This window comes from Lepidochelys olivacea (genome assembly GCF_965140295.1).
Source record: "Lepidochelys olivacea isolate rLepOli2 genome assembly, chromosome: 2".
Lineage (NCBI taxonomy): Eukaryota > Metazoa > Chordata > Testudines > Cheloniidae > Lepidochelys > Lepidochelys olivacea.
The window spans coordinates 175,769,943-175,778,022 of NC_140412.1; positions in this window are offsets into that span (position 1 = coordinate 175,769,943).

Genomic DNA, 8,080 nt, shown 5'->3' on the forward strand with positions numbered 1-8,080 from the left:
CACCACCAAACTAATACTGGTTACTGGGGAAGAGCTGTTTGGACGCGTCTTTCCCCCCAAAATACTTCCCAAAACCTTGCACCCCACTTCCTGGACAAGGTTTGGTAAAAAGCCTCACCAATTTGCCTAGGTGACTACAGACCCAGACCCTTGGATCTTAAGAACAATGAACAATCCTCCCAACACTTGCACCCCCCCTTTCCTGGGAAATGTTGGATAAAAAGCCTCACCAATTTGCATAGGTGACCACAGACCCAAACCCTTGGATCTGAGAACAATGAAAAAGCATTCAGTTTTCTTACAAGAAGACTTTTAATAAAAATAGAAGTAAATAGAAATAAAGAAATCCCCCCTGTAAAATCAGGATGGTAGATATCTTACAGGGTAATTAGATTCAAAAACATAGAGAACCCCTCTAGGCAAAACCTTAAGTTACAAAAAAGATACACAGACAGAAATAGTTATTCTATTCAGCACAATTCTTTTCTCAGCCATTTAAAGAAATCATAATCTAACACATACCTAGCTAGATTACTTACTAAAAGTTCTAAGACTCCATTCCTGGTCTATCCCTGACAAAGTCAGACTATAGACAGACACACAAACCCTTTGTTTCTCTCCCTCCTCCCAGCTTTTGAAAGTATCTTGTCTCCTCATTGGTCATTTTGGTCAGGTGCCAGCGAGGTTACCTTTAGCTTCTTAACCCTTTACAGGTGAGAGGAGCTTTCCCCTGGCCAGGAGGGATTTCAAAGGGGTTTACCCTTCCCTTTATATTTATGGCAAGTTAAAAATTACTTAGACAAATTGGAAGTCTTCAAGTTGGCTGCGCCTGATGAAATACGTCCTAGATTACTCAAGGAGCTGTCTGAGGAGATATGAGCCATTAGTGATAATCATCGAAAACTTATGGAAGACTGGAGAGATTCCAGAGGACTGGAAGAGGGCAAATATAGTGCCCATCTATAAAAAAAATGGGAATAAGGGCAACCTGGGGAATTACAGATCAGTCAGCTTAATTTCAGTGCACGGAAAGATAATGGAACAAATAATCCATCAATTTGCAAATACCTAGAAGATTATAAGGTGATAAGTAAAGTCTTTTTTTTTTAAGCAGAAAAGAATTTTATTTGTATAACACTTACAAAAATCACCAAAAAGGAAAAAACAAAACTATGCAACAAAACAAAAGCAAACGCAAGGTATACCACAGCAGCCTTCAGGAGGGAGAAGTGTTCAGGCTAGCCTGGGCCCAGAGCAGGGGGGCTTCCTCGACACTCATGGTCTTCCACCCTCCTGAGTTACCTGGTGGTCTAGAGCGGGGGGGGGCTTCCTCGACACTCGGGGTCTTCCACCCCCTCGAGTTACCTAGTGCCATGCCCAGTGTCATCAATTATTCCTCTCCTGAGAGTGTCCCACAAGATGGGCACGGCTGCGGGGTGGGCAGTTTGGGGGAGGGGGAGGATGTACACCCACGTGTGATAGGACCCTTCCTAGGTGATGGTGATGATGGTATCCACAGCGGCAATGGCTGGGGCTGGGGTCTCTCACTCTTCCCCTCAATCAAAGGGTCAGATGGAGGGAACCGGACAGGGTCACCGAGCAGAGAACCTCGGACAGCGCCCACCGCTCCTCGAAGGCGTCAAGGGAGTCGGTGGACGCTGCCCAGAGGAACTCCGCCCAGATACGTGAATGTACTGAGGATCGGAAAACGGCCCTACAGTTGCAGGAGGCTTCATTGACCAACCTCCTCTCTCTGGTTTTATAGATGGCTGTTTTAGCTAGGGCTAGGAGGAGGTTAACCAGGAGATCCTGCGACTTTGTGGGGCCATGGATGGGGAGAGTGTAAATAAAAAGGTGAGGGGAAAAGTGCAGCCAAAAGTGTAATAAAATATTCGTGAGGAGCCGGAAAAGGGGCTGCAGCCTGGCACACTCTAAATATACGTGTGCCAGGGTTTCCCTCACGTCGCAAAAACGGGAAGTATCCGGGATGGGGGTGAACTGCGTCAAAAACACGCCTGTGCTCACAGCTCCGTGAAGGAGCCGCCAGCTAATGTCCCTGACGGGCCTCGGGACCAAGGTGGAATACAGGCTGGCCCACCGGAAGTAACAGTCAACACGGATTTGTCAAGATCATGTCAGGCCAACCTGTTATAGGATGTTGTGTAGTAACAAGATAGATGGGCTGATAACTATTCTAATTCAGGGCTAGTCTACACTGGCAAAGCTTTAACATGGCTTGTGTGGTTGCTCTCCCAGCGCTCTAAAAAAACCCACCTCCACGAGGGGTGTGGCTTCCAGCACTGGTGCACCGTCTACACTGGTGTTAACATTGCTGAAAATTTGTGCTCAGGGGGATGTTTTTTCACACCCCAAGCGAGAAAGTTGCAGCACTGTAAATTGCCAGTGTAGACAAGCCCTTAGTTGTTTAGCAGGACCCCCACCCCATAGACAGATGCTGGAGGGGTAAAAGATCCTATCATCTGGTATTGCTTAAAATAAAATAGATCATGATAAAGGTGTAAAGCAGGTAAGTAATTTATTGAAGGGTAAGATACAGTAGTGGGAGAGGGGGAAGCAACATATATAAAACAGATCAAACTGAATATATAACAGCTCGGTGGTTTATATTCCAAGGCAGGCTTGAAGCCCAGACCCTACCGATTACCATAACAGACTACAGGCATGTGAATAACAATTAATGTTACTTTCAGATGGATGACACCGAAACACAAAACAGACAGCGTGTCAACTCAGTCTGTCTCAGCTTCAGCGGGAAGGATCCAGAACTTCAGTTGTGATGTTGGAAGCTCACAGGAGGAACTCAGATCAGATATGCTGTTACTCAGGTAAACTCTGACTCCTTGGCTCTGTTGATCTTGCCCCTTGAAGACTGCACAGATAGAACTGACATGGGCTGCCTCCAGGGTGGACAGCACCAGTGACTGGCTCACTGGGTTTATATATATCCTTCTGTCTCTGGACAGATTAGTTTAGGGTCAGGTAGTACTTTCTCACCTTTGTGGTTGCAAGGTAGATTAAGCTTCTGAGGCAATCAATCAGGAAATTACGCCTCAGAAAGGGCGCCAAACTAATTGGGGAAGAATGACACAAATATGGAGTTCCAACTACAGCTTACGAAATTCAAGATGGTAATTTCAATAAAATCACAAAATAACATATAAAAACAGTTCTAATAGTACATCAAACAAATACAGCTTACAATCCTAATAGCTTTCTTTGACTGGGTAACAGGCCTTGTGGATACAGGGGAAGCAGGTATATCTTGACTTTAGTAAGATATACCACATAGTAAGGCATTTATCCTCGGAGGACTGGACAAGAAGCAATTGGCTTAAATTGCAGCAAGGGAAGGTTAGGCTGGGCATTAGGAAAAATGTCCTAACTGTCAGGGTAGTTAACCACTGGAATAATTTCCTAGGGTGGTTGTGAAGTCTCCATCCTTTGAGGTTTTTAAGAACAAGTTAGACAAACACCTGTCAGAAATGGTCTAGTTATTACTTAGTCCTGTGATAAGTGCAGGGGACTGAACTAGATGACCTGTCGAGGTCCCTTCCAGTCCTACACTTCTATGATTCATCAGTATTGCCAATCGCAAACATTCAAAATTCAGTAATTGGGACTACCAAAATCATTAGACTAGCTAAAAATTCATGAGATTTTAAGAAAACTGTATGGGAACCTTTTCCTTTTGCCTTCTGGTTTTTGAGCTTTAGAGAATTGTACTCACTCTTCTACTTTTCATCCTTTCCTTCCTTCCCCTTCATGCCACAAAAACATGCTCCCTCCCCCTCTCTTCCTAGCCCCTTGTGCTTTCCTACAGTCTTGTTTCACTACTGCACTGATGCAGGGGAGATGGAAGAAGTACAGAGGCCAGCAGACAGGTGAGTAGCTAGATGCATATGGTGATGGTGTGGCTGAGTTGTCTATAAGCTTGCCCCTCAAAACACTGCCCGGAGTCAGATGGGGTCTAGTCTCTGACTCCCTGTTTGTGAAGAGAGGTGACTCAAAGTCTCATCTGGATGAGGGAGATCACAGAGAACTCCGAGGGAGGAATTGTCCTTGAGGTGCATATTTCTTCAGTCTTTATTCTGGAAATTTGCACTGAGAAAGCTGTCCAGAGTTGGGGAGGGGTGGCATTTGTAAACTTAGATAAAATACTGTTTTTGTAAAAATCAGTCAAGCCCTGGGAAGTGGGTCATTCTTGATTTTCAAGGACATATAGCCACACTATTCAAGGAGCTGTTTAGTTTCAGAGTAGGAGTGGATGGCATGCTTGTAGCACAGGAACAAAATGGTGTCTGCAGTGAAGTGTTTGCAGTTCGTGTTCATGACATGAATAAGTCTGTTTTCGAAGTCTTTGATTTTACCCTTGAACATCTAACCTGAAATCATTATGTGCAATTATGGGTTGTACCATGTCACCTTCTAAAATCAAGGTCCTGAGTTCTTACAGAGCAGAATAGATGAATAGTGATTTGCTGCAAGTCACTTAACTTCTTTAATTTCTATAAATGGAAATGATAAAACCTATGATAGTGATGTATGGATGGAAAGCACATAAAGCTGTTAAGCATTCTGAATACTCATTATCTTTGTTTCTGCACTCTCAGCTTTGTAGAATACCTTCTGTTTGGTGTTGAGAAGTGCCATAAATTCAGACCTGGATCCTGGAACATGCTCAGTTCCAGGATTTCTCTTGGAAGTGCATTCAACTCCCATTGAGTCAGTGTTGCGGGTTCTCCGCACCTCAGAGTGGGTGGTCTCAAGTTTGTATTACAAAGACCGTTTTGGTTTGGAAGACATTTTTGACCTGACACAATAATTTAGTTTTATTTTATGTGGGCTTATCTTGTGAGATTTTATCTGCTTAGCTCACTGATTCACTCTTTTATAGGTCTGATTCTGCTGTTGTTTCACAGCCTGGAATACTGTGGCTGAAACATATTATAAAATTAAATGTATTATTGACCTGATGTATTTCTTTTTCTTTGTTCAAATTACCTGTATAGTCTCCAGGCTGAATTTCTATACTATGCCTTACTTGGGGCAAGAGCTATTGAGGAGCTAACTCAGGAAAGCAGCTGTATTTAGGAAGGGCACATAAGCATCTGCTTAAGGCCCCTTTAAAGTAATGAGGCTTATGCATGTGCATTACTTTAAGCACATGCTTGAATGCCCTTCATGAAAATGCTTCATGAAAATGAAATCAGGATGCTTTCCTGAATCAGGACCTAACTGAAGCTTCTGCTTTCTTGTCTCCGGACCCTCGTGTGGAATGCAGCAATCTGCCTTTTGAATTTGGTAGATCTCTGTCAGCTTGCACAGGCTATCTAGTCAGGTCAAGGTAAGGGGAGGCAATGCGATCCAGTGGACAGAGCACTAAATTTGGAGTTAGAAGGCCTGGATTCTCTTTGTGTGCACCAAGTGCTCTCTCTCTCCTCCTTCCATCCACTTCCATGCATATTTCCATTGACAGTCCCTTCCTTTCTTGTCCTTGACCAGTTATTCCATGAATTAGGCTTTAAGGTTTTCAGGGCAAGGATCTTATCTGTTTGTGTATTTATGAAGAGCCAGCTACAAACATTGTAGCAGGTTTGAAAAATTCTACCTGCCCTGGATGACCACTTTTTTGTGACTAAAATATTACTACTCCACCCCAAATTCTCTTAATTTTACTTGTCATCATGATGGGGATGGGGCAAGTAAGTTTTGTGCCTGTACTTGTAAATTTTCATGAGTTTTACGAGGATGAATTTGTGGCAGTAGATAGGTAATAAATAATAACTCTCAGCAGAGATAAACATTTATTATCCTATAGTGTAATATGCTAATGTCGATTTGGTTCTGGATATTCATTGTTTATAAGCGGCAGCCCTGTCTTATATTTTATGTCTCTTCATACATTTTTAGGATGAGAAAATTCTTTCTGGAGTATTTTTATTTTAGCTTTCTTTTGGCAGTGTCTGTTTCTTGCTAGGTCTTTGAACCCTTGCCTTATTTTAATTAATGGTATTTTAGGCTTTTGTGCAGAACCCTGCTATATGGTGATGTGTATTATGTTAAAAAAAAAACCCAAGAGAATAAATCTACACCTCTTGCCCTCCTGCCCTCCAACCCCTTCTCTTCAGCATCCCCTCTCCCTACACTTGTCTTTCTGTTTAGCTAATCCCCTCCTAACTAAACTCCACCAGAAACAAATCATGGAACTAACATTTGCCACCATTACATTGTTTTCTAGGCTTGTATGTTATACGCCTTTCCCATATCCATTATCCATTTAGTCTGTTTAAATAGTGAGCTCTTTGTGGCAGGGACTGTTTGCTATTCTGTGTTTGTGCAGTGCCTAGCACAATAGGACCCCATTCTTGGTGGGTCCCTAGGTATTACAGAAATAAACATTATCATTATTAATAATAAATAGAATGGTGCAGTTCTTCTATCTTATATATTTTAGGCAATGCTTTTAAGCCCCAAAGAGACTGCATTGGAAAGCAAGCTGTATAAATATCTTAACACCATGTCTGATATATATGACTCCATTCAGAGCTTTGATGGGACTAGAATGGTCTTGCAAAGATGTTATGAACTGTAGGGCATTAAACCCATGTACACAATAACTATAATAAAAGGAGTACTTTTGGCACTTTAGAGACTAACAAATTTATTTGAGCATAAGCTTTCGTGAGCTACAGCTCACTTCATTGGATGCATGCAGTAGAAAACACAGTAGGGAGATTTATATACATAGAGAACATGAAACAATGGGTGTTACCATACACACTGTAACCAGAGTGATCACTTAAGGTGAGCTATTACCAGCAGGAGGGTTGGGGGGGAACCTTTTGTAGTGATAATCAAGATGGGCCATTTCCAGCAGTTGTCAAGAACGTCTGAGGAACAGTGGAGGGTGGGGGGGGAATAAACATGGGGAAATAGTTTTACTTTGTGTAATGATCCATCCACTCCCAATCTCTATTCAAGCCTAAGTTAATTGTATCCAGTTTGCAAATTAATTCCAATTCAGCAGTCTCTCCTTGGAGTCTGTTTTTGAAGTTTTTTTGTTGGAGTATTGCCACTTTTAGGTCTGTAATTGAGTGACCAGAAAGATTGAAGTGTTCTCCAACTGGTTTTTGAATGTTATAACTCTTGACGTCTGATTTGTGTCCATTTATTCTTTTACGGAGAGACTGTCCAGTTTGACCAATGTACGTGGCAGAGGGGCATTGCTGGCATATATCACATTGGTAGATGTGCAGCTGAACAAGCCTCTGATAGTGTGGCTGATGTGATTAGGCCCTATGATGGTGTCCCCTGAATAGATATGTGGACACAATTGGCAACGGGCTTTGTTGCAAGGATAGGTTCCTGGGTTAGTGGTTCTGTTGTGTGGTGTGTGGTTGCTGGTTAGTATTTGCTTCAGGTTGGGGGGCTGTCTGTAAGCACGGACTGGCCTGTCTCCCAAGATCTGTGAGAGTGATGGGTCGTCCTTCAGGATAGGTTGTAGATCCTTGATGATGCGTTGGAGAGGTTTTAGTTGGGGGCTGAAGGTGATGGCTAGTGGCGTTCTGTTATTTTCTTTGTTGGGCCTGTTCTGTAGTAGGTGACTTCTGGCTACTCTTCTGGCTCTGTCAATCTGTTTCTTCACTTCAGCAGGTGGGTATTGTAGTTGTAAGAATGCTCTATCAAGCATTCGATGAAGTGAGCTGTAGCTCATGAAAGCTTATGCTCAAATAAATTTGTTAGTCTCTAAGGTGCCACAAGTCCTCCTTTTCTTTAAAAGAGAGTTGAGGGGTTTTTTTGAGAAGGCAGGAGTGGGTGAGTACAGTCGAAAGGGGCAGATTGTCAGAACTGAAAAGTGAAGCAGTCAAATTATCCATAATATGAGCTGTAGCACAAACTTCCCATTGCTGCTCCAATGATTTGCCTCATCCTTGATTGGATCAAAGGGTTATTGGTTTTCACTGCCATCCAGGCCTGGTGTTCTATGCTGAAACTTCTAGCAAGGATGACACTGTCAGCTGAGATGGTTTTTAGATGTGGGCACTTATCCACTAGAATT